A 27652-nucleotide genomic window follows, 5' to 3' on the forward strand; every position below is an offset into this window, starting at 1 on the left:
TCATAATTGAGTGGTAGAAAGGAGACAGAGATGACACATTTAATATAGTCTAGGCAGGGGGTTACATTTATTTGTGTAAACAGTGGTTTAGAATGCACTGTACAGTCCTTGCCTCTTCAGCTAAAACGCTGTTTAGGTGGAAAATGAAATTAGCCTGGTGGTCGGAATTTTTCCCGTGAGGACACTCTTTGAAATAAATCTTGCGATGCAGACCTTATTACTCCAGGGGGAGGAAGTTGACCGAACTTGGGAGAGAATCGAGAACAGGGCATTGCAATCTTGCAGTCATGCCTGAGAGTGTATTGATAGAACTGTGGAATCCAGGGGAGCAGCATGGCAGGAGACGTGCCAGGCTGAGCGAGAGATACACTGAAAGAGTTATGTGGGAAGATTTGCGGGTCAGAGCTGAAATGCCCTGACAGAGCGTCGCCGTGGAGAAATTTGCACAGTGAGAATCAGATTGGCTTTTGTAGAATGAAATGCTGCGTAACTCATGTCAGGGAAAGAGAAGGGAGACAGAGAGAAAGTGCAAACAACGGCAGGCTCTGTCTGTCTGTCTGTCTGTCTGTCTGTCTGTCTGTCTGTCTGTCTCTTTCTCGCTCCCTCTCAGGGTCTGATTAAATAGAGCTGCCAGAAGAGGTCAGCCCTTGTTGACTTGCTGACAGCTTGGGTGGAAGGCGATATGATTTGGAAGGGAAGTGATATTGATCACATATTAAAACAAAACAATCCTCTTCCAAGCCGGGTGATAATGAAGTGAGGGTAGCTGGTTTTTAAGTGTTTCCTAAACATCCATGGAAGGAGGAGGGGAGGAACCCAGGCATAATGCGAATGTCAGGAGCTGGCAAGGAGGAATCCAGTTGCTTCTCTTTCCCAGCAGCTGATGTTCAAGGTGGGTATTTATTTGCCAGAATGTTTTTGTTCTCTCAGGTTTAGCTGGTAAATCAATGGCTATTAGCTGCCAGAGATAAATGCAACATCCATATTCAGTGTACCTCAGATGCTGGGAGCAAGCCACAAGGGACAGCTACCCCCATCTTGCTCTATTGGTGAGCTGCCCTAAGGCAAGGATGGGAGACAGTGTGGGACTGTGAGACTCTTCGTCTGATCTGGCATAAGCAGCTCTTATGCAGCTGCCTGTGCCTTCACCATATAATGAAGGGGCTCTTGATTCAAGTAACGCTGGGCTTAATCAAGGTGACACGCTCCATATCTCAGGGAAGGGACCTTCTTTTATGTTGGCTGAGTGACAGCTCTTTTTCATGACTACTGTATATATTTTGCATAAGGAGGAAGATATCGGATACGATTTGGTTTGGATTTCATGACATACTTCTATTTGCATTTCCTGCAACACTCTTTAAATGTACAATATGCTTTATAATTTTTCATCAGTTCTCAAATCTGGTAGTAGCGATAGTGACTTGCCTAAGGCCATCTAGTGAGCTGTGGTCTGAGCTTGGATCTGCTTGTCATTCTTTTTCATTCTCCAACCCCATCTTTCCTTTAAGATGCTCAGAGTGCATGGGGGTGCCTCCATTTTATCCTCGGAATAACCCAGTGAAGGGGGCTAGGGGAGAGAGTGACTGGCCTGAGGCTGCACAGTGAACTGCATGGCTAGTAGAATGGGGGATTAAAATACAGGTATATGAAATAATAGAAATATGTAACCTCTGCTGGTGCTTAGGTATTTTTAACCCGATAGACACATCTTAACAATTTGCATTAACTCTCTCATAAAAGTTCTTTATTTTCTTTTAGTGACTTCTCTGCCTCTGTTTTGACAATGATCCTCAAAGGACTTTTCCCTTCTTCACAGAGGATAAGGTATGAAATAGACATTTTTTGTTGGGGATATTTATAATGCAAAGTGTATATAAGACTTATCCTTTCCTAGTATTTGTTTAGACTGCTGGAAGGATGGATTGATATTTATTGTGAGCTTCAGGGATCACTTCACAGAGTGCAGAGGTGAGGAACCTTAGGTATAGAGAACCTTCAGATGTTCCCATCTAGTGCTTGGGTCTCTACTGACACCACACCTCCTGCAAGGCTTCCTTTCCCAAGCCAAGCTGCTCATTGGCCATGTTTTTCACCCCCCTTTAGTAGTTTGCCTAGGTGGAGTGTGTCCTTGAACAGTGGTAGTAACTCTTGTCTGAATGGAGGACAGAGAGGGGATGTCCATGTATGTTGAAACAAGCCTACCATAGAGAGATAAAATGGACATTAGTTTCTCTACATGTGTTTTTATTGCTATTTCTGTTGTCTGGTCTTGGGCTGTAATAAAGATTGATGATCATTAGTTGCTCTGCTCACTCTTGCCTCTGTCTTCACCCACCACTGGTATATGTCCCCCAGAAGGTTGCCTTGAAAGGAATGCAGTTCTCAGGCTCAAAAGGTTATAACCCAATATAGCGTATACATACCAAAAGGTAATGTGTGTGCATGGCATACACATTATTACAGGTGCCTATATACCAGGGCACTGAAACTGGAAGCAGAGGCCTGCTGTACTTATATGAATTGGCTAACATGCACTTGTTGCGGTATGGTGTGTGAGGTGGCTGTTCACTGATTACTGAGGACACAGAAATCTTAAGGCTTCTTCATTAAAATATTTATGTCGGTCATATTTAAACTAGAGAAATATGGAAGCAGAAGCTTTTAAAATCAGACGCAATTTAAAACCTTCTCCTCTTCCAATCTTCCCTGAAGTTGCCGCTTTACTCTTCAGTTACATTCTGTTAACATGGATGAGACCTGAATTTCAAATGGAATGAAGCATAAACCAAAATGTTTTGAAACAGACTTTCAGCCCCTCGAAGACCTACTTTTTACAGTTATACACTAAGGCACAAATGCAGCAAAGCCTCGTCTCTTGCCACCTTGTAGATCAACATTTCAAAGTCTCATGCTCCACAGCTGCTATAGCAACTCCTTTGGGTTCTGGAAAAACATACACACTAAAATACATCAAGCTCTGCTATGCGTATCATAACTCAGTTCCTTCTTTTGGGTTGCCTGTCAAATTTGAGCTGCTGGTTCTGGCTCAGTTTAATAGAAAAGGCACTGGATTGATTCCTGAGTGTCTAGATAAAGATTCACATAAAATCTGTTAGCAAAGAGTTTAAAGCTGATCCATTGGTAGGGTCTCCTGGCCAGTGTGGAGAGCCAGTGTGGTGTAGTGGTTAAGAGCGGTAGTCTCATAATCTGGGGAACCGGGTTCGTGTCTCCGCTCCTCCACATGCAGCTGCTGGGTGACCTTGGGCCAGTCACACTTCTCTGAAGTCTCTCAGCCCCACTCACCTCACAGAGTGTTTGTTGTGGGGGAGGAAGGGAAAGGAGATTGTTAGCCGCTTTGAGACTCCTTAAAGGGAGTGAAAGGCGGGATATCAAATCCAAACTCTTCTTCTTCTTCTTGCTTATGTAACGCCTGTTTAAAAAAGGGAAGTGCAGGTCAGTAGAAAATGACTGGTGACATGTGTCTCCTGGAAGTCTGGAGATAAAAAGAGGCAGAAGTATGGCTCATTTGCTAATCTAATAACTCCCCATCCAGATTTTCCCTGTATCTCCATCTCCTCACTTGTAGATTTCCCTCCGACCCTATTTTGCTCTCCCTTAAGTGGCATCGAGGGGTGTAGGGAACTGCAGTCAGTAAATCGCATCCAACAATTCACAGTGGCTGCTGCTAAATCAGCTAGCTGAGCACCTGCTGTCTGAAAGCTAATGGAACTGAATAGCTGGGTTTTCAATCTTAAAGCAACAGAGACAAGTAAAAGAAACAAACATCACAGAATGTTATACAGTCTGCCCTAATTTGGCTTACGAAAACATCAGAAATGTTTCTTTCTTTTTAGTGCAATAGAAAGTGCAAACCCAAACTTCTAAGCATGAGATGTACTTTTAGTAATTGTATGCTTGATCAGGTAACCTCAGATAACAGCCCTGTTCATCACTCTGTTTCTATGATCAAGTGGGTATTCTGAAGCTGAAAACAGCTAAATGTGAGCAATAGGGCCAGGCAATAACTTTTTCAAGATCGTGATATATAACCAGCTAAACATTGCAACATATTTATATATCATGATATCTGAAATAAGGAAGGAACTAAGAGGCGAACAGGACAATGTTCTGGCAACTGCTACTACTTAAGGGTCTAAAACTGATTATCAATCACCTCATGGTCACTTTCAGCAGCAGGCAAGCCAAAATGCATCTAAATGAGACTTTTGGGTTTGGGCTTGGCTACCAAATGGTGGTTTTCAGGCCAAAGGATGCTAATGAGTCATAGTGAATACAAATAATCTGGGACTGCCACACTGCCAGCAGGCTTGCTAAGCGGCAGCAGCATGGCTGCAGCAGAATAAACAATGGTTGGGGGGGGAGCAGTGGCAGCCTGGCAACGGTGCCACAATAATCAGCAGCCTGCGAAGCCTTGTCGTCTTGGTAGCAGCAGTAGTGGCCTGCAAGGCCTTGTGGCAGTGGCAAAAGTGGCAATGGCCTGCAAGGCCTTGTCATGGTGGTGGCAGTAGCAGTGGCCTGTGAGGCCTTGTGGTGGCAGCAGGAGATGGTGGCAGAAGCAGAGATGGCCAGTGAGGCCTTGCGGAGGCAGGCTGCCACAGCTTCTCCCACCACCTCCCACTATCTCCAAGAGGCCTCGCAGGCCGCCGCCACTTCTTGCCACCACGGCGAGGCCTTGGAAGCCCCATTGCTTGTGTTGCCACGAGGCCTCGCAGGCTGCCACTACTATTGCTGCCATCTCCCGTAGCCATCGCAAGGTCTCACAGGATGCTGCTATTGCCGTCACCTGCTGTCACTGCCACGAATCCCCGCAGGCTTCTGCCGCAAGGACTCGTAGGCCACCGCTTCTTCTGCTGCCAAATCCTGTCGCCAAATCCTGTCGCCACTGCGAGGTCTCGCAGGCCAGTGCCATTACTGTTGTCACTTGTCATCACTTCTGCAAGGCCTTGCAGGCTGCTGCCAACACTCCTTGTCACTGCTGTGAGGCCTTGCCGCCGCCTCCAGTCGTGTAACTGAGTGTGTGATTATTGATAATATTGTCATTTATCTGTTTTAGACCCCTAAGTAGTAGCAGTTGCCTGGACGTTGTTCTGTCTGCCTGTGTGTAGTTCCATCCTTATTTCAGACATTGTGGTAGCTTGCAGTGTTTAGCTGCTGATAACACTGCAGTTTTTAGCTGGAGATATTGTGAGGTTTAGGTGGTGATAATGTTGTAGTGTTTAGCTGGTAAGGTATTGTGATGTTGAAAACCAGATATCGCCTAGCCCTTACACACATTGTGATTCACAATATATTGGCAGCTCAAATATTATGAAACAATTATGATGTGAACGTCAAACCAGTTTTGGATGATATATCAATATATCGCCCAGCCCTAGTGAGCAAACAAGCTAGGTAATTAGGGGAATCTTAATTTACCTCCTTTAACCTGGAATAGATAAATATACAGTTGAGTTGCAACCTTGCATGTGGTCTTTTGTCTTTTCATTTCCTTAAAATCATCTTATCATTTCAGTTTAAAGCCAATTTCAAAGTTGTTAGTGATTTTTCATCAATTTTTCCACTATGTAGACCTTTGGAAACACTTTCCTGTTTTGGTGACCATGACAGGATATCCCATGGTAGCCTGCTTTACTCTCTGCTGCACAGTGCCTTATTACCTGCATCGAACCACTGGGGTTTTTCGGATGTGTGGAGTATGTAATGCCTTAATAACGCCAGTTTATTTGCAGTGTGGCAGTGGATTAACTGTATGCATATGATCTTATTTGCAAAAGCTGCTGTAAACTATGGGATAGAAGTATTGTGCAAAAAGTCTCCAGACAGTTTTGAAATTACTATCTTTTTCTTCTTCTTGGTAAATGGGACACCTTATTGGGAGAGAAATTCTGTATCTTTACAAGCCAATATCTCAAAGGTAAAAAAACAACCCCTAGATTTTTGGCAAAGTAAACAGTAGCGCTGAAATAAATGGCAGCACAATCGTGATATTGAGCATTCAGAAGTGGGTGGAATTTACAATTCACTGCACATACATACACAGAGTAGCGTGAGAGAGAATAATGCAATGCGGCATGACTAAATCCTACCAGAATTCCATGCCAATGTAAACAAGGTTTTTTGGATCAGGATAACACCACCAAATAAGCTCTCAGGTGCCCCAGGCCATTGAACAAGCCCTTGCTGAGGGTGGCTCATGGCCATTCAGTAGTAATCTTGGTCTGTAATGCTCAACTGCTGAAATGTTTCTGATTCAATAACGTTTCCTTGAAATTAACCAGTCTTCTTGTATTGTTGGGCTTTGTGCATTGTGAAGATTGTGAAGGGGGGGGGGGGCGGAGAGAACCAGGAGAAGGGTAGCTTAGCTTAGGAGTTTAAAAAGTCAACTGCACTTGATATCTTGTATAGATCTTGAAACCTATTATTTGCAAAACTACTGTTCAGGCCTACCTTTTGAGGGGCGGCTTTGCCTCTAGATGAATCTTGTGCATAGAAATTAATTTTGCTAAAACAATCCCTCTCTCTTCTGTTGCCATGGTAATGTGTCCCTCCTCCACTGCTGCATCGTCTTCTCGTAGCTTCTCTCAACATCCTTAAGTCCTTACATACAGTATATGTATATATATTTCTGTCTTGTTTCTGGCCAGTTTCTTATAAAAGAAAATTAAAAAAAATCAAACTGACATACATGAGTTCTGTGCACCCTATTTTTGTTAAATAATGGAGTTCCACTCCTTCACTGTCTAATTCACTAAAGGATAACATTAAGAACTGTACTAGACTGGTGGCTGGCCAGAACTTGTGAACAGCGCACAGCAAAATGGATAATTTTAAGCAAAGGAAAATGTTTATTTGGGGTGCGGTGGGGAAGGTAGAGAACAAAAAATAAGGCATGTTTGAAACCTCCCCTACCCCACAAAATAACATGGCAACTTGTCCAGCTTAGACAGATCTAATGACATGGGGTGCGGAGATACACCATTGCTATTCCTGTGAAATGGCTGTTGTATCCCTGGTGGGGAAGAACACAGAAAATCCCCAAATGCCATAAAGAGGGAAGACACGGCCCCCAGCATCCCTCCAAAGCCCACCAATCAGGGACTGTGCTGATGTGACACACATGCTGTGCACACATGGAGGGAGCCAGTTAACTCAGCCCCAACACACGCACTTCATCACAACACACATAACATGCAAAATGATGCTGCAATGCCCCCAATCTGTTAATCTAGTGAGTACCTATATTTTCCCCCTTGGAGGTTGCATGGGAGATACTGCTCATAACTGTTGAGGGGGGAAAGCTCGATTCACGTCAGACAAGAAATAGAGTATTCACAAATGGCAAACTTGAAGGCAGTTGCAGCAGTCGTCCTCTGTGTTATACAGCTCTGTCTGGGCACCCATAATTGTAATAGTGACTTGAGGGGTCCTGTGAGGTGTTTGAGGGGTGTTTGTGTCTCAGTATCAAGACATGGTGCCTGTAAGGGTTCCAGGAAGTGAAGCATTGGCAATACATTCAGATTTCTAGAAATGTTCTGGAGACAGGTTGTTTGTGCAAAGTGTTCCCATTGTGTGAAAAGTGCCCTTTGCCCATAGTTCTTTTCACCAAACTTGTGAGTTATTTGTGTGCACAGAGCTGGAGACAGATAGTTATGTGCCCAGTGACCTCCATTTATATACTGGTTGTGGGAAGCAGTGGAGTTGATGTTGAGGTCAGTGACTTCATTCTTGAAAGCAAAATGCAAAACAAGCACATCTCTAGTGATAGTATCTGGAATCTAAACAGGTTATCACCCCGGATGTAAAACCTTCTTTTATATGAGCAAAACTATTTCTTGTATAGCTAGTGATCTTGTAAGCCAGGAGTATTGGAAAAATCAATCAAAAAACGTTTGAATTACATTTCAAATCAGAATAATCAATTTTAATGTTTAGATTTGATGTCTAATGTATGAACTAGGAAAAGGGGGTACAGGTGCAATTCCCAAGACTCCCACAGTGCCATGTGTGTCAGGAAACTGCAAACTGAAATAGAATAATGATCAAAGAGCTGGTTGTGAATGGCTCCCCATACGTATTTCAGAGCAACAATGTTCTCTCTCTGAAAGCTTAACCTTTTGGCTCTAGCAGGAGTGACAATACAAAAATGCCTGTACTTTGGTGAAGAGAAATGCTAAGAATAATAGACAGAATAAGATAAGACCGTTTCCCTCACAGTCACATTGCACCCTGCAAACTGACTTTGTTTCTGGTGAGGTGGAATGAAAAAGCTGCCGCTGAAGTCTGGTAGGAATAAAGCTTGTATTTTGTGCTCCCCTGTCGCTCTGCAGAAACTGTTTATTTACTGACCCAGTTAGCAGAGTGGTTTTTGTTATCATGGGTGATTCAGGTACATGAACATAGAAGCACCCAGAGCAACAGGAAGCAGCATTTTCCATGTGACAAAGGACGAGTGACCTGCAATCTTAGTCTCAAAGGATTTCTCATATGGTATACAACTTATAAAAACATAAATTCATTTTATACTGGGCACTTTTTCACGTGGCGCACAGTTAAACTATGGAAATAGCTCCCAGGAGATGTAGTAATGGCAAGCAACTTGGATGGATTTGAAAGAGAATTAGGCAAATTCATGGAAGATGCTGCTAGCCATGATGTCTCTGTACTCCTTCCACTCTCAGAGAGAGCACTGTTGTACAAGTCTTGGCTTGCAGACTTACCATAGGCATGTGCATGGCCACTGTGAGAACAGGATCCTGGGCTAGACTGGTCTTTGGTCATCTCCAGCAAGGGTGCACCTTACGTTTTTCCACTAATGCTGTCATCAGTCTTTTTGCTGGTGTAGAAACAGCAAATGCAAAAATTCCTACTGCATACAAAGCAGATGCCAAACCTACTATTGTTTGCGACTCTGTACAGGGCAGAAGCAAAGCAACTTCTTTATTTCCACTTTTAAGTGTTATCCGTAGAGGCAGTTCAAAAAAGTTGGAGGTCATGGCTTTTTGGTATGCATCGCTGTCTTTTACTATGGGGCCCTTAGCTTGATGAGAAGCAAAAGACTAAGATGTTTGTCATTAGACAGTCTGTTGATATTTTCCCAAGAATAGGGAAAGCCTTCAGGACTGCAAGGTCAAATTCACCAATTTGTCCTCTACGCTTCCGTTCTTCTTCTGTTGTCGTAGTGCTGGCTGATGGCAGTGACACAGGGAGAGAAGTAGCAACTGAACAATATGGAGCATGAGCGTAGCCAGGATTTTTGTTGGGGAAGGGACAGGACTTTGGGGGGGGGGCGGCAAACCCGAGATGATTGGTCAGTTAAGTATTTCTTTTGTTTTACTTGATGGGGGGGGAGCTGCCCCCACCCCCTGGCTACGCCCATGGCATGGAGGCAGGTGGTGCAGAACAGCAAGAAGGGGAGAGGAAGAAGGCAGCTGTGGGAGTGGCAGGTTAGTGGGGAAGACATGCTGTGTGTTGTGTAGGGGACTTGGCTAATTGTCCTAATATGGAAGGGCAGCTGCTGATAGCCATGTGTAGATCTAGCTGCCAGAGAAGGAAAGATACTACGAGCTCTGTGGAAATTACCAGCTGCCACTGTTGCTAATACAGTGGTACCTCTGGTTACGTACTTAATTTGTTCCAGAGGTCTGTTCTTAACCTGAAACTGTTCTTAACCTGAAGCACCACTTTAGCTAATGGGGCCTCCTGCTGCCGCTGCGCCACCACTGTGCGATTTCTGTTCTCATCCTGAAGCAAAGTTCTTAACCCAAGGTAATATTTCTGGGTTAGCAGAGTCTGTAACCTGAAGTGTATGTAACTTGAAGCGTATGTAACCCGAGATACCACTGTACTGCAATCAGTTATACTAAGTCTCTGAGTGCTTATCTTTATGTAGACAAAAAGACACCAACCCAGAATCTTGGGCCATGTTACGTTGAAACAAGAGTGCATTTGGGCATGTGCAAAGTGTCTTTACTCCTAACGAAGCCTTTGCTTTACTTGTAACAAAGTCTGCACGTATTGGGAAGAGAGAGCATGCTTCTATAACAGCAGCTATAACTTAAGTGGCGGTGCAATTGTGTGTGTGTTTTTTTCAACAACTAGGAGTGGGGGAGTAATTCTCATCTTACTCCTCCAACAAAATGTGTCATTATCTTTTGCATATATGCTCAGAACTAGGTCCCATTATGTTTTCAGTGTGATTTAACTCTCAGGTAGGTGAAGTTTGATATTCTTTTCTATTGTGGGTGGGAGGCGGGGAGGAAGTTTGCATCTGCAAAGCAGAAAACAAAACAAAACATACCCCCCCAAAGTAGATACTCTGGCAAGCAAGCATGAAACAAAACAGGAGAGTGTATGTTTTAAATTGTTTTATATTTTTTGTGGTGGTGGTGAGGGTGGTTTGCATTCACCAGTGGATGCAGGAGGGGGAATAGTATGGCTTCTTGACAAGAGAAGAGGCTTGGAGAAGTTTGTGTGTTTTTTTCTGCCCTGGAGCAGGAGCAGGAGCTTGTATCTTCCAATCACATCCAATATCTTTCTTCAAGTTTCCGTTTGCTCCCAATACTTGCTCAGCAGCTAGGCAAAAAGCTGAAAAAAAGATCCCCCTCCACCAGAAATGATAAGACATTAGCTACCTCAGTCTCCTTGTCTGCAACAAACAAACAAACAAACAAACAAACAAACAAACAAACAAACAAACAAGAAGTCTTTTACTCTCCACTGTTGCTGCAATGAAGCTAAAGACACTCTGATTCTTCCTCTGCTGACCTTCCCTCTGCCTTCAGACTTCCCTGCTCATTAGCAGCAGCTGCTGCTGCTGCTGCTGCAAACCGAAATGGCATCAATTCTGAGAGTCTCTTGTTTTAAGGTGGGGGGATGGGACCAAAGCAGGCATGCGTCACTTAAAAGCAAAAACACCAGCTGGATTCCACTGCATAAGCCTACATGGTTTGTGTCCAGGATGATAGTCAGGGTCTGTCTCCTCCCATAACAGCCTGCCCTGCTCCATCTTCCCCATGTCTTGCCCATGGCCAAGGGACAAATGGTTGAGTCCTGAGAAAGGGCCCTCCACGTGGCTGTACCAAGATTATGGATCATTTTACCTTCTGAGCTCTGTCATTCTGCCTTCTCTAATTTGTTTTGCCACCTCGTCAATACTTTTTGATTTCAAAAGGCACTTGACCTGCTGGGTGGATAATTTTTTATGTGGCAACCCCTCATTTTTACATGATTTTTTATATGCTCTGCCGGTCTGTATTTTATTGGTTTGCACTGTTTTTATTGTTTTCGTTTGATTTTTTTTTCTTTCCACCGGTTATAAAACAACCTGGAGCAATGCAGATGCATTGGAAGGACAGCATACAAGTACTACTACTACTGCTGCTGCTGCTACTACTAATTTATTTATACCCCCCCCTTCATCTGGCTGGGTTTCCTCAGCTACTCTGGGTGGCTTCCAACAGAACACTAAAAACAGAATAAAACTTCAAACATTAAAAACTTTCCCAAATCGGGCTGCCGATAGTTGTTTATTTCTTTGACATCTGATGGGAGGGTGTTCCACAGGGCGGGCACCACTGCTGAGAAGGCCATCTGCCTGATTCCCTGTAACTTCGCTTCTCGCAGTGAGGGAACTGCCAGAAGGGCCTTGGCGCTGGACCTCAGTGTCCGGGCAGAATGATGGGGGTGGAGACGCTCCTTCAGGTATACTGGGCCGAGGCTGTTTAGGGCTTTAAGGGTCAGCACCAACACTTTAAATTGTGTTCAGAAACGTACTGGGAGCCAATGTAGGTCTTTCAAGACTGGTGTTATGTGGTCTCGGTGGCCACTCCCAGTCACCAGTCTAGCTGCTGCATTCTGGATTAGTTTTAGTTTCCAGGTCACCTTCAAAGGTAGCCCCATGTAGAGTACAATGCAGTAGTCCAGTAGAATGCAGTAGAAGGAGTACAATGCAGTAGAAGGAGCTGGTAGACAGCTGCCCTGGACACAGAATTGACCTGTGCCTCCATGGACAGCTGTGAGTCCAAAATGACTCCCAGGCTGCACACCTGGTCCTTCAGAGGCATAGTTACCCCATTCAGGACCATGGAGTCCTCCACACCCACCCTCCCCCTGTCCCCTAGAAACAGTACTTCTGTCTTGTCATGATTCAGTGTCAACCTGTTACTCGCCATCCATCCTCCAACCGCCTCCAGGCACTCACACAGGACCTTCACTGCCTTCACTGGTCCCAATTTAAAAGAGAAGTAGAGCTGGGTATCATGTGCATACTGATGAACACCCAGCCCAAACCCCTGATGATCTCTCCCAGCAGCTTCATGTAGATGTTAAAAAGCATGGTGGAGAAGATGGAACCCTGAGGCACCCCACAAGTGAGAGCCCAGAGGTCTGAACACTTATCCCCCAACACCACTTTCTGAACATGGCCCAGGAGGAAGGAGCAGAACCACTTTATAACAGTGCCCTCAGCTCCCAGCCCCTCTAGACGGTCCAGAAGGATGTCATGGTGGATGATGTCAAAGGCCACTGAGAGAGCCAGCAGAACTAGGAAACAGCTTTCACCTTTGTCCCTAGCCCACCAGAGATCATCGATCAGCATAACCAAGGCAGTTTCAGTCCCATGATGAGGCCTGAATCCCGACTGAAGGGACCCAAATGGTCTGCATCCTCCAGGCATGCCTGGAGTTGTTCAGCAACCACCCACTCAATCACCTTGCCCAAGAATGGTAGATTTGAGACTGGGCGATAGTTGACCATATTGGCCGGGTCTAAAGATGTCTTTTTAAAAAGCGGTTTAATAACCGCCTCTTTCAGTGGGTCTGGGAAGGCTCCCATAGGTTATGTACAGAAACTGGATTTGGAATGGCTATGATTAATAGCACCCAACTGTGGCTTTCCTGGCTAATTTGGGAAAGTTGGAGTGTATGTTTCTAGGCCTCAATAGGAGCACTTCTCCTACCCTAACAAGCTCTGGGTTTGTATTCACAAACAAATGTAATTAACTATAAAGTACAGTAATCTGAAAAATATAGTAGTTTGAAATCATTCATACACATTTTTGAATATGTACAAAACAAGCAAGAGAAAAAATCAGGAACAAAAATTACAGTAAACCCACATCCCCAATAAGTATAGAAAATTGTTGGATATAATACCATTTATGCGCCTTACAGCTTATTTTACGCTCTTCCATACATTCAAAGGCAGGTAAGCAATGGTATTGATTAGAGAACCTGGGAGCTTTCTTTCAAAGGTGTATTGAAAAAGAATGATTCCCACTCTCCTATCAAGACAGGAAAATATTTTAATGAAAACATGACATATAATTGGACACTAATGCAAACAAAATGTTATCCGTGTACGTTAACTTTTAACAGAGGGAAAACAGAATGAACTACCTACATAAAGAACCATGAAATAGTGAGAAAATACTGCAGCAATGCATGGAGGGATAAGTAGAACTAACATCTTCACTCCATAGCAACAGAAGAAATCAGTAACTAGGGGTGGAGCAACAACAACCAAAGAACGAGTACAAAACCAACCATGGGCTTCTGTATTATAGCACTATATATGGGCAAATTTTCTCACATTTTCTATATGGTCAGCTGCTCATCAGTGTCCACACAGAGCTAAAAGGTATCTAACGATGTAACATAGTCAAAAATTTAAGCTGAAGTAGTGATATGTTATATTTCATAGGTGCCCAACCTACAGTCATACCTCATGTTACATTTGCTTCAGGTTGAGCGTTTTCAGGTTGCATCCCGCGGCGACCCGGAAGTACCGGAAAGGGTTACTTCCGGGTTTAGCCACTTGCGCATGCGCAGACGCGCAAAATGATGTCATGCATAGAAGCGGCGAATCACGACCCACGCACACACAGACGCTGGTTGCGTTCTGCTCATGTTGTGAACGGGCCTCCGGAACGGATCCCGTTTGCAACCAGAGGTACCACTGTATAGCAGTTTGGTATCACAAGCAGCATAGGCAGCAGGAATTTGTGGCACAGTATGGGAGCCTGTGGGCCTAATTTTGGCTTGAATTCAGGTCTGCATTCAGGCCTGTTTCCCTTATGCTGACTCATGCCTTTCTCACTTATGCTTCCTGGTCCCTGGTACAGTAGATTAGAGGCAAAGCAAGACCAATTCATGGCAAATGCACTGTAGCAGGCACTAGAATGGTATTACCTCAAAATTAAAGGTGCTCCATATTGGCAAAAAAGGTTGACCACCTTTGTGATCGTTAAATTATAAATAAACAAAGTGTATACTGATTCAACAAATACATTATCTGTAATCAATAATACAACAGTTTCAGAGCAATAGCCAATAGGAACAATTTTATCTCTCTGTACACATACACATCATAATCCATAATCAAAGTAGAAAATGTTTATTTTAACCATAACCAATAATTACTACAGAATTTCCCCCCTAATATTGAGTTTATCATAATTATCACTAAATACCTATAATAATAGCCTTTGTAAGTTATGGGAGAATTTGTTCTGTACCTATAAAGCAAATGCTGTATTTTCATTAATGTCTGTATTATAGTTCTGCTTCATATAAAGAATAAAAGGTATCCAAAGCTGTTCAAAATTTTGCTTCTTTTGTTTAACTTCCCATAAATATACTGTTTTGATTAATTAATCAGTTTTAAAAAATTTAAATACATACTTTAGCCCACCCTTAATTGTCTGTTACCAGGAGAGGATGAGAGGTTAAATAGCTCTGTCAAATGTTGGGAGAAGGGGAAAATTGGGGTTGGGAGAGAGTCAGTGTCCACTGCTAAGAGGAGCTCTGGCAGAGGGTGGTGAGTTTTGCCCCAGACTTACATTTCATCCTTTCTCCTCCTTCCCCCATAAATCAGGTAAAATGCTTCCAGTTTTGCCACCTACAAATGGTGTGGTATGACAGAACAGTATTTTGGGGTGGCTTTTCTCACAGCCCTGTCCTCACAATTACTTGGAAATAAAGGCTTTTTAGTGTATTACCTGAGTTTGCCATCGCTGTACGCCGGCTCCCTTGGCCAATAAAGCGAGATGAGCGCCACAACCCCAGAGTCGGCCACGACTGGACCTAATGGTCAGGAGTCCCTTTACCTTTTTAATTTAGCTGGGAGCTTCAGTCAATTGTGGCTTTGTGATTAGCATGCCTATATAATAATACACACATTTCCAAACATGTGTTTGTCCTGCCCACACATCACATTTTTAGGTGTACACGTAAAATTTCTTTGTGTACACCTGAAGAACATATTGTGTGAAGCAGCCTTAAATCCTGATGATTTCAGTGATCCTTAAATCCACGTTGCTGTTTATTAAGGTTATAAATGTGTTAATCTTATTTCTGTAGGTTACACATACTAGATCTTTGAGCCTTGAAACGTTTGTCTTCTGGACTCTTTGAAGCTCCCCTGCAATATTTCCAACCTGTCAAAATGAAAGGGTGGGGGGATGAACTCTTTTACTTCAGAGTAGTCAATCTAGAATAATTAGAAACCCTTGGTTCTGTTCTCAAGAATCACAGATCAGCATTAAGCCCACGAATTGGAAACGTGAAAAGCGCCTGTCCTCTGCCACTCCTCATGTTATGTGCAAAAGATGGGGAAAGTCCCCCGAAGGGAACCTCGTCAGGATTAACAGGTGATCTTGAGCATGCAGCTTGAGACTACAATGCATTGAAGCCCTTTGTCTTGGCTTGGTTCCAGTTTGGATGAGTACTTCTCTCTCCCTGTCTGAATTTCCCGTTTTTTATTCCAGCCCTTGATAATCTCCAGCCCTCCCAGCTTTGTATGTGTAATGGGGGTGGCAGGCGGAGAGCCGCTGTCTCCTTGTAGCCCCCCAGATCTCTGAAAGCTCTTTGGGGATAAAAGGGGCTGTTTAGAAATGTAAAGGTGTTACTCAACACCTCTCTGGCTTTGTAATGTCCCCTTTAGGCGTTTTCCGAAATCTACTGTCATTTGGAAGTGTGTGTGTGTGTGTGTGTGTGTGTGTGTGAGAGAGAGAGAGAGAGAGAGAGAGAGAGAGAACGAACACGTCTTTCCCCATCTCTCTCTCTCTCTCTCTCTCTCTCTCTCTCTCTCTCTCTCTCTCTCTCTCTCTCTCTCTCTCTGAATAAGAAGAATGTGCTGAGCCCTCTGGCTGGGAGCCAGGACTCTCTGTGGAAGTATAAATCGACCCATCAGGGGAAAGGGGGGAGAGAGATTAACGTTGGCCGTCTTCATTAGTGGGTCCCTTGAGGAAGCCGGGGCTGCCAGGAGCTGTGAATGAGACCAGCTGGGGAAGGGAAGGGAAGATTCGCGGCTTTTATCACTCCCTTTAGAGTCTCCTGAGGAGAGGAGAGAATGATAGCGGTGGAAGGACATAAAATGAAGGAAGGAGCCGAAGCGTTGTAGCAGAGCGCTTGCTGCCTTCTGATTGGACGAAGGGGTATTTGGCTGCTAGTCCACTTCTCCAATCAGTGCCCAGTGAGCTCTTTGGACTACTTGGCATGCTAATTGGGAGAAGAAGAGAGGAAATTGGCCCCGTGGCAGCGCGATGCCCTGCCATGCCAAACAAGCCAGAGTAATTACACTCGCAGCACCTTCATTATATGGGTTTTCAGGGTAACCAGAAAGGAATAATTCTCCTTTTCTTTTTCCCCCCTTGGCGCTTTCATCCAGGTAATTTTACCCCAGCCCTTCCATGCTCTTTGCATACTTAACCCCTTCCTACGAAATCTCCTGTCTCCCTCAGGCCCGAGTCTTTTGTGCATGCAGGGGCCTGTTTTCACTTGCATGCAAGTTTTGCCTTTAGCCCAGGTTGCTCAGTATGGGAGCGATTGCAATTTCTGGGTTGGGAAGCGTTTCTCTCTCTCTCTCTCTCTCTCTCTCTCTCTCTCTCTCTCTCTCTCCCTTTTCTCTTTTGTCTAAATCTTGAAGAAACACATTTCTTGGTACAGTCCTTGACAGATTGAATTGTGATGGAGCTGCTGCCGGTACAATCCAGTTAAAGCTAGTCGCTCCTCCCCCTCCCCTTTCCTCCTCCCCTGTTTCTACATGCAGAGGAAGGATGCAGATATGACAGCTCTGGCTCTTGGAGTTCTTTATTCATAAATACAGGTATGATGACACTCTCACTGCCTGTCTGAACTCTTGATCTCTAGGGAATCACAGACGGGGAAGTTTGTAGTCCCTTCCCCCTTTTGGTCCCTTACAGGCTCACCGTTTGTCCGGAAGGGGATTTGTGAGTGTGTGGTAAATGTGCTGCTGCTTTTTAGCAATGGGACAGAGAACTGGTTAAGATATAAACAAAGGCTGGATACACAGGGACCTGGCTTTGGCAGCCTTTCCTGAGACTAAAAGGTCCACAGATAGGTGGATTCCAAGAAAAGATTAGATTCCACATTGCCAACACAATGCAGGAATTTGGGCAGAGTTCAGGCTATTCCCTGCCTTTTCACAACCGCCTGGCACTCTCTGAAACCAGGCACTTGGAACAGGTGCTGTTCCTTCCTTGGCTGAAATGAGCATCTAGTCAGCCAGGAAAATTGTAGCTCTAGCTTTGAATGCCTGCCTTTTCCCTGTGGAATGAGGCCTGAGTGATTCCCTTCCAGACAGCTGATCTGACAGTGCTTCCATTCCTGTTCTTTTTCTTCTTTTCAATCCTGTTTCTCTGTGGATAATTGAAGTCAAAATGAGCATAGAATGGTTAAACAACTTCCAGGGTTTGTCTTTTATTTTTCCCAGATCCTGGGTCAGAGGTTTATGTTTGTGAATGGAAGAGAGATTCTAACTAGAAATTATGCCAGAAATACATGTGTATGTGTGTACCTAGACTTGTCTTCTATTCTCATGTGTGTTCTGCAGATAGTGACAAGGTGGATCATTATTTTCACAAGAGCTTTCATTTCACTAATTTCCTCTCAGTAATCAGCATCTTACATTTCTAAGGTGCTTAGAATCCATGATCTCTCCTACAGGGTTATTTGATCACAGAAAATTGCACCATTATTCTACCTCAGAAAGTTGAAGATCAAAATAACTGTGGTTTAGATTATAATTTGCTTTGTTCATAATTTGGTATTGTCAGTTAATATGGATTGTTGTTCCTGTTTTATATTTGTAACTGCCATGGCCTTTGGTCAGTTCAATTCAATAAATTACTTTCCAAGACAAATGCAATTTGTCTGTATCATGAAAATAATACCTAGTGAATCCTGTATAATCTGTAATATTATATGCTCATACTGCCTCACATACATTTAGAATCATTACAGCAAACCTAAGAGGTAAGCCACTATTAATACTGTTGACCAGTTCTCATTGGACTTGGTGGGATGGAGGGAGAGGCAGTGAATGGTAGGTGGAGCCAGGGGTCACAATAAAGGTGAAACCAATGGTAGATATATCGATTCCCTTCCCATTTTCTCCTGTACATTTAACAGCAGTCCGATATACAAAAAGTAAACAGGTGAAGCTTTGCCAGTGGTGCAAAAAACATCCAGCCTGAGCTTCTGTGTTTATCAGCTGGCATCCATCTAAGTAAGTCCCACTGTGGTCAAGGGGATTTACTCCTTAAAGCACAGGTTGCAGCATCTATCAGTTTATTCAGAGTCCCTTTACAAGGGGGGAAGACTCAAAATATTTGGCATATTTTCATTTTTAACAAAGCTTTACTTTTCAGTGTGTGGATGCTGAAAATGAAGTTCATCAATTTGCCAGGATGCCATGAAGCTATAGATTAAAATAAGTTTATTTTTTGCACAGCAGGTTGCTCTTAAACTCACATGAGCAGAGCCAGTAAGAATAAGTTGGCAATCCTGCTGTTGCTATGTAGTCTAACAATATGTTTTGAGTTGTGCATTTGCAAGGTACAAGTAGGGTTACAATTTTTTCTCCTTTTTCTTCTTGATTAATCCCCAGGACCACCACTTATGAGATAATTTTATTTCCATTCCTAGTCCCAAGTACAAGATAGATGCTTGTGACATCCATTTTGAAGTAACTGAGTTTTTATACATGAGTACAGTACAACATTATCTCCTAAATGGTCCCGGGATTCTAAATAATTTGTCCCCATATAAAGAAGAACCTTGGAAATGCCAAGTGTTCTGCTTCATTTCTTTTCTGTGAGAAGTTTTGGAAACTCTGCGACTGGCTTCCTTTTAGAGTGGTTTGTTGGGCTGATCAGTGCACAGGATTCAGCACAAAACTCAATTGTCTACCTAAAGACAACTGAGAAATCATACAGACAGATGTGCTCAAAATACTTGGTCAATTGGAGTGTCTGGTTCCTCAATAATAGGCATCACTTCTCTAAAGAGCTAAGGCAAACCTACCTGCTCAACTGCCCTTTATTTCACCAGCTTCCATTGCTCTTACTTATCATATCCTAATTCTAACATATTAATATCTTCTTCTTTTTAAAACATTAAAGTGGGGAAAAATTCTGGTGATTTCTATCGTGGTAGTTTTACTCAGCAACAGGCGGCAATATCTTTCTTTAGAATTTTACACATAAAAGTCTTATTAAAATCAACTAAGACTGCAGTTCTCTTCTGCCTTACCTGGGAGTATGCCTCATTGAACTCCACTATTGCTGATATTCTAAGTCAGCTTACCCTTTTTTAATAATAATAATAATAATAATAATAATAATAATAATAATAGTAATAATGTTGTTCTTGGGGGCTTGTTTTCAGAGTTGCCTATGTTTCAACCGCATATTGATAGTTGTGGATAGGCATTAATATTTTGCTACCTTGCAATTGTACTACTCTCATTCTCTTCAGTGCATCTCTAATGCTACAATTTGGTTCATGTTTATTCAGAAGAAAGTCCCAGCCTAAGGTTGCAATCCTATACAAACTTACTTAGGGGTAGGGCCTATTTGACTCAATGGGACTTATTTCTGAGTATATATGCATAGGATTGGGCTGCGAATGATGGATTAAGTCAGGGGCATGTGGAAATGTGGGCTCTGAGGGTGGGTGGGAATCAGAAAGGTGGGGAGCCTCCTCCCTACTTTCTTTATCTCCATCCCATGGTATAGTATTATTTTCACCCAGTATGGGAGGGAACAGTTTTTACTCCCTTTGGCTCAGTCTTTTGGGCTTTTGTCAATAACAAATGATTTTGCTGTGCCTTATTTGCATATTGTTTTTAAAGCCTCTGCATCATCCTGTTCTTTCTCCCATCCCCTCCTTTCTTCCCCCCACCGCAATAATTCTCTAGACGTTTATTTCTTTCAGCCCCCTCATAATATGTCTTTCATTTTGTTCTGATTTCCAATGCCCAGGAGCAAAGAAATGAAGAGAAATTGAGAAATAGTCTCATTCTTTTTTTCTTATCCAGGAAAGGGAATTGCAGGCAGGCAAAACTGTCAGCTTGGCAGCATGAGAGAGAGACTCCATCTCTGAAATGTGCAGAACATTGCTGTCAATCCCGAATGATCTCCTTACAGTGCCGCACATCACAGTTCCTTTCTTGTCAACTGTGGATGGAACTTCCCTTCAAAATATTGCTGTCATCTTCTTCTGCTTTTACAGGGTCAGAAACCAGGATTAGATGCAAGTCATAGAGCTGTCCTTTATGACACCCTCCCCACCCTCCCACACCTTTGCATTAGTGATATACCGGTACTTCCACTAGCGGCATTGAGTTTCTGTGCAACGGCAGGGAGGTAGCTTTGCTGTAGGAGTGTAGCTTGTTTTGATTTGAAAAATGAAAACGCACACCAATAACAGCCCCCCCCCAAATGTCAGGGGTACTATGCAGCCTTCAAGTAAAAGAGTTAAGGATCCAGCCACCTCCAAAGGACATGTTTTTCAAAAGAAAAGAAAAGAAAAGAAAAGGCTCATAAAATAATGTGGAATTGTTGAACAGAGGGGTATCCGTGTTGGTGTTTGCTAGTTTTTTAAAAGCCTATGTAAGTGATTTCACACTGGATTTTCCCATTTTGGAGCATTTGGGTTCCAAAGAAGTAAAAATAAGAAGCATTTATAAAGAATTCCTTAGAATGGTGCAACCATAGGTAGAGGACAAGGAGAAGATAATTCTGTTGCCCATTATCAAAAACAACAAAAAGCAGGACTGTTTGTTTAGACATCTGGTATTGCTTGCCAGCTTGTTAGAGATACCATTCAGTTGTACAGCCTTAAAAGTGGACATAATTCTTGGAGGATGAGGCTGGCAAGCTGTGTGCATTGTCCATTGATTTAGGCAGCCAGATGTGGGCTGGCTTGGGTGGATGACAAATGTCTCTTGGACAGGTGGAGCAATAGTTAAACTGCTGAGAAAACCGTATTGGAATCTACCATATTGGGTAAGTTCTAGCCCATTTCCAGTATTCACTGTTGGGGCACGGTCCTTAAAGATGTGGTTCTAACCTATCTTAAGTTTTTTCAGATGCTAGATTTTCTAAATCCATCTTAATCCAAGTTATTGCCCCTATTGGGAGACTGAGATGGCCTGGTAGCACCCTAGTAGTTAATCGATTTCAGGAACTGGACAGAGGTAGTTATATCCCCGTAGGTTTTGATGGACCTCTCAGCAGCTTGCATGACCATCTATTGTAGTATGCTTCTGGACCGCTTGGCTGTGGGCATCATTTTATGATGTCTCTGATCCTTCCAGAGAGTAGCTGTCAGTAGCTGGTGCTGGGGGACTTCTGCTTACCATCTTGACCATTGGCTTACAGTGTCATGTGGGACTCTTGTCCTCCAAGCAGTCTCTGGGATGCAGTCTCTCCATGCAGTCTCTGTCCCCCATGAAGTCTCTGGGAGGGATTGCCCAGGAGTGACTCGACTTACTTCTCTTTCCATGTCATTGTAGAGAGACTGTGGTGTTCTGAGATCATTAAGGGACTGCAGAACAAATGGAAGCTTAATGCAAACAATGTATAAGTACTCTTGGACACTAGGGCTGCCAACCCAGTGGCAGTAATATAGCCTGCTTTGGATGGATTTGCAAACCGGGAACAAAGAAAGCTGCACAGATTGGTAGCGTTGCTCAGTCTGTTCCAGCTAGCTGCAGCTCGAATGTTTTTGCAAGTAATGTTTATTGAGCATGAATCCCCCTCCCCCATTGCTAAACAAAAAAATCAAGCAGGAACGCTATCAGTCTGTGCAGCTGTCTTTGTTCCTGGTGCCTTCCGTAGCCGATTCCTCCCACACACAAAAATCCATGTTGTTGTACATGGGATTGTTCTCTGCCTTGAAAAACCAGATTTGCATTGGGGAAAGATGACCAGAGAAGCTAACCTGTAACCCTCCAGATGTTGTTGGACTATAGTGATTGGGGATGGTGTGAGTTGTGGCCCAACAACATCTGGAAGACTGAACATTAGCCACACTGCTATAGACTATTGTCTTAATTGTTTCCTTTTATGCACTACTGCTGCGACCTGCCCCCTTACATCTCACTCGTTAAAACAGTTCTCCTGGTTTGTTGATCTTTGTCTAACTTTTTCAAAATCCTCAATTTTAAAAAGCAGAAGTTTGCAGCTTGGTTGTGCTTCTGCACCCAGCTTTACTTCCAGTTCCCTAGGCTGAAGCAGTGGCCAGGAGCTTAGGCTGGTATACAGACTGTGCAGATTTCTGGAGGAAGCAGACCTGGGCATAGTTAGGCACACACTTATTTTTAAAGCACATATGCTGCTATTCAGTCATGTTTCCAGGGTGATTTAAATACAAATACAACAGAAGAAAAGAAGAAGATACAATAAAAATGAAAACCACAGCAGAAGCTAAAACTATATAAACTTAGGAAAGCTGGGAGAATAGAAATGATTTTGTCTGTCATCAAAAGGATAACAATGATGCTGGCAGATTGACCTCCCTGGGGAGGGAGGAGATTCCATAAACAGGACATGACCACTGAGAAGGCTCACTCTGTAGTTGACACCGACCTTACCTCATATGCCTTGGTTACATGAAGATCAGATTAGTGTAATGTACTCCATATGGAACCTCCTTTGAAGAGATTTTGGCAACTCCAGCTGGTATGAAATTCAGCTGCTAAAGTGCTGACTGGAGCTATATTTTTTTCCAAGGATGTTACTCCATTTTTATATTGACTTCATTGGCTGTCAGTCTGTTTTGAAGGACCGTCAGAAGGCAGTCCTCTCTTTGAAGGTGTGTTCTGTTGGAGGGCTTTCCAGTTTGAGTCTGCTTTAAAGGTAAGGAAGCATGAAAAAGGAGAGCAGGAACCTTGAAGCTGCCCATCCACAGTTAGCAGCACCTGGTCAGCAGGTGGAGGAGATGCACCAAGTCACCTGATGCCTTAAGAACACAAGAAGAGCCTGCTGGATCAGGCCAGTGGTCCATCTCGTTCAGCGGCCTGTTCTCACCATGGCCAGCCGATGCCTGTGGGAAACATGCAAACAGGACCTGAGCACAAGAAAGAACATTTCTACCTGGCAGTTTGCAACAACTCTATTCACTCCCCCACTGTGGTAAAATATATTACATATATTTTTATTTAAATTTTGGTAATTATTTCTTCTGTCTATAAATATAAATCACGTGCAAATTGCTGTTTTATTTTGTCCTCTTTATCTGATGATGCAAACCCTCCTTTTTGACACTGCACAACTGACCAGCCTAATTCAAAGTGTTGCATCGAGGCACAATTCACCTTTAAAACCCTAAACAAGTTGGGACCTGTATACTTAAAGGACTCTCTCATCTCATGCAATCCTGCGATCCCTTAGTTGGATAAGCTATTTTGTGTAACTTCCTCTCTCTTTTGTACACAAAATCATAGAGTTGGAAGGAACACTGAGGATCATTTAGTCCCCCATTTCATGTACGTGGAAAAGAGTGTGCTCAGAAGTGGTGCCAAGGATGTAGAACTCCTCTCCCTAGTGGTCTGCTTAGCCTCGCTCCTTTGGTCTTGAGTTGTTGACTGAAGAACTTTTAATTTTTGTTAGCCTTTGGCTTCCCTTTAGTGCAGTGGTGGGGAACCTGTGACTCTCCATATGTTGCTGGATTATTGGGAGAGCTAACCGGGGCTGATGAGAGTTGGATTCAAGCAATATCTGGAGGATTACGGGTTCCCTACCACTTGATTTAATATGGCCTTTTTGCTTCCTTTGGTGTATGTTTTTGTTGATTATAACTTCTTTATTGTTTTGAGGTTGTTGTTTTTAAGTAAGTATTTTTAATTTGCTATGAGCCACCTTGAGCACGTTGTTCAGAGTGGAAAAGTGGGGATTTTAAAATTCCCTAAATAAACAGGTAAATAAAAATAAATACTGTAAATAGATCCTTTAATCATACAGAGGGGGCAGTCATGGTGTGTTGTTGCTCCTTAGTTCTTTGTGAAAGGTGAAGATTTGTTGGGTGGATAATGCTTTTGCAGATTCTGAGACTGGATGAAATATTCCTGTATATCAAAGCCACGAGGAATTCAGTTGCTCAGTAACTGGTGGGGAATTTATGCTAATAAAAAATACTGTTTGATAATATGAGAGTCATTACTATGCTATAAGAGGACAGCTGCTGGAGGCCTTAGCAGTCAGTAATGCCCTTGGGGCTTGGAGGCAATCCAGCCATCTGGGAGCAGCAATATTTGGGTGATCTAGTGCTGTGCTGGAACAGTGTGTGCGCGCGCGCATACACCATCTTCTATCTGGAAGAAAGTTATTTAAGTCAAATGCTGTTTTACTACAAACTGTTGGAAGGTTTTGAACCGGAAAACGAGTGAAATAATTGCACAGCACTATTCTCATATATATGTAGAAGAGAAGAAGAGGAGTTTGGATTTGATATCCCACTTTATCACTACCCTAAGGAGTCTCAAAGTGGCTAACAATCTCCTTTCCCTTCCTCTCCCACAACAAACATTCTGTGAGGTGTGAGGCTGAGAGACTTCAGAGAAGTGTGACTAGCCCAAGGTCACCCAGCAGCTGCATGTGGAGGAGTGGAGACGCGAACCCTGTTCACCAGAGTACGAGTCCACCGCTCTTAACCACTGCATCACACTGGTGTAGTGGAATGTAGTGTGTGTGTTCGGACACAGAATTCTGAATAGTTTGCGGAACTTTGGAACATGTAGATGAACAGAAATCATACAGCCGATAGTTTACTATGTAAATTTGGATAGTAGGCTTTCTATTCCCACAACTAGATATTTAAAAACCATAACCTTTATGATTTAATCTTCCGATCTTTATTGGAAGGTACCGTATAAGCCTATTGAAGGTAGAAGTACTTATTTTAAAACCTAGACTTTTGTCTCTGAAATTTCTAACATTACCGCCATGCTGATTAGTTGTTGTTTCCAGCCATTGCAATACTTTCAGGAGACTCCCAGTTTTCCGGATATTTGCTTGTCTCCTGAGAGTCATGTCATGAGCAAAATAAATAGTCTCATATATGAATACATCAAAACTAGATTGTGATGCTATTATCTTCTTGGTTTTTGTGGATATTGATAAAAAGGCAGTGGTCCAATGAGTGCCACTCAACACTGAAGTATAATGGGAATTAGTAGATCTCTGAAGTCTGAATGTTGGCAAATTTCTATCACCCATGATGTCCTCCCACTTTGATTGATCAGTTAAATGTCTTTTTTTTTCTTTGGTTGTACAACCAAGACGTGGCAAGTCAGATACCTCAATAGGCAAAACAGAAATACTTCTTCATTCATCTCACTTAAAAAAATATAAAATAAAAAGGGAAATGCACAATATAGCTCTTTTGAAAATTCTTCTGTGTCATATCCAGAAGGGATGATAAGGTCTTGGGTGGGGGAGGGTTCACCTCTACCAATTCCCTGCTCTCTGTAATGGGATAGAATTCACTCATACTCACACCAGTAAGCTGCAATAAAAGGTGACCCAGAGATCCTGAGGCAGAGATATGAAAAGTAAAGGTAAAGGTACCCCTGCCCGTACGGGCAAGTCGTGTCCGACTCTAGGGTTGTACGCTCATCTCGCTCAAGAGGCCGGGAGCCAGCGCTGTCCAGAGACACTTCCGGGCCACGTGGCCAGCGTGACTAAGCGGCATTTGGCGAGCCAGCACCAGCGCCGCACACAGAAACGCCGTTTACCTTCCCGCTATAAAGCGGTACCTATTTATCTACTTGCACTTAGGGGTGCTTTCGAACTGCTAGGTGGGCAGGAGCTGGGACCGAACGACGGGAGCCACCCGCGTCCCTGACCCAGAGATCCTGAGGCAGAGATATAGAGGCGGCTTATTATTTGGCCCGAGATGACATCACAGCTTCCTAGTTGATGATGGTCGAATGTTGAACTTGGTAGATGCCACTTCAGATTCCAGCTCAGCCATGATCTTACAGAGTGGCCTTGAAAAAGATGTACTTGAACAAACAAACTCTGGTTACCTGAAAAACTGAAATCCATCTTGCATGTTTGCTGTGAGGATTAATAAGTAGGACTGTAAGCCACAATCAAATGCTAAGGTGATGGTGATATTACAGTTCAGTGCTTTTGAAAAGGGGCAGAACTATGCAGCACAAACCTATACATGTTTACTTAGTTTCAGTAAATGAGATTTACTCTCATGTGACTGAGTTTAGGATGGTAGCTGTCACACATTTCTTGATTGACAGTCATTTATTGTGCAGGAACACTGAGCATTGCAGCCTCCATATCATGTTGGGACTTCAGCCAGGAGCATGTGTGTGTGGATCAGATCCTTCCAAAGTTGTTTTCTCACAGGTTGATTGTCCTTCCTGGGATATATAGAGGCCCAGTTTGCACACAGCAGGAAGCTGAACAATAGCAAAGATTGTGGCTGCTTTGCATCCCATCCCCTCCTGCCCTGTCCTCCTGCTACCCCAAGCCAAACCATGGACTGGCTTAGGTCTGAACCTGACTTGTGGTTTGCCTTATTAAACCAGAAAGCTGAGTTCGGACAAAACTTTAAGCCCAACCATGGCTTGGCTCTGGGTAGCACATTAGGAGGATGGGGTGGGCAAAGAGCACAGCATCCATTTTTTATTTGCCTCCCCAAAACTGATTTGGAGGGTGGAGGAACCTGCAGAATAAATTTAGGGAGTGCATGAGGGAGGAGGGGCAGAAGTCACACTGGGCAAGTGTGAATCATTGTGCTGACTAGATTCTTACTTAGCGCTAGCCCCTTACTTCAAGACTTTACCAGTGCAAGATCCTGAATTGCTGCAAAAATTATACAATAACACGGGATGGTACTGCTGGAAATCTCTTTCCTCTCTCATCACCCCTAATATTTTTACACTGCATGCTGTTCTGGATGGGGGTCTATTTTGTGGCCTGTCCAGCTGTCCATTTCAATATCATGTTTCTTACAGGGGCTGTTGGCAGATGATAAGGAGGAATTGACAGGACAGTACCTTAGAAGAAATCCTGTATAACTGGACCACAAGAGGAATGTGGTATTAGCAATCATCAATTAGTTCCAGAGTTATAACCTAAGACATGAAGGTTTGTTCCCCCCATAAATCATTATTGCAGATGTGATATGATTGCATCTGCAACATTTGGCAGTGGGGAGGGATTGGTGTGTGCAATGTAGTGTCATGTTATGTCTGTTAACACTGTTTCATTAGCAGCTCTTTCATAGTACCTGTCCTTTTGTGGGCAGATACACACTTCAAGAGGCAGATGAGTTTCCTACATGCCTCCTTATGGATTAGCAGC

General features: G+C 43.3%; 1 protein-coding gene across 13 annotated transcripts in view; it reads left to right on the forward strand.

Annotated features, from left to right (window-relative positions):
* TCF20 (transcription factor 20) overlaps window positions 1-27652 on the forward strand; it is a 179518-nt gene that overhangs the window by 30064 nt on the left and 121802 nt on the right. For 3 of the 13 annotated variants that reach the window (XM_083573693.1, XM_083573700.1, XM_083573708.1), the window contains exons 2-3: window positions 1762-1827; window positions 27304-27436. The gene's annotated coding sequence lies outside the window, so the exon portion shown is untranslated. Of the gene's footprint in view, window positions 1-90; window positions 449-586; window positions 893-1761; window positions 1828-16522; window positions 16690-17007; window positions 17128-27303; window positions 27437-27652 lie in introns of those variants that run through there. The other 10 variants (XM_083573701.1, XM_083573711.1, XM_083573712.1 and 7 more) reach the window with 8 other exon arrangements.

Source organism: Podarcis filfolensis, assembly GCF_964270895.1.
Source record: "Podarcis filfolensis genome assembly, chromosome: 10".
Classification (NCBI taxonomy): Eukaryota; Metazoa; Chordata; class Lepidosauria; order Squamata; family Lacertidae; genus Podarcis; species Podarcis filfolensis.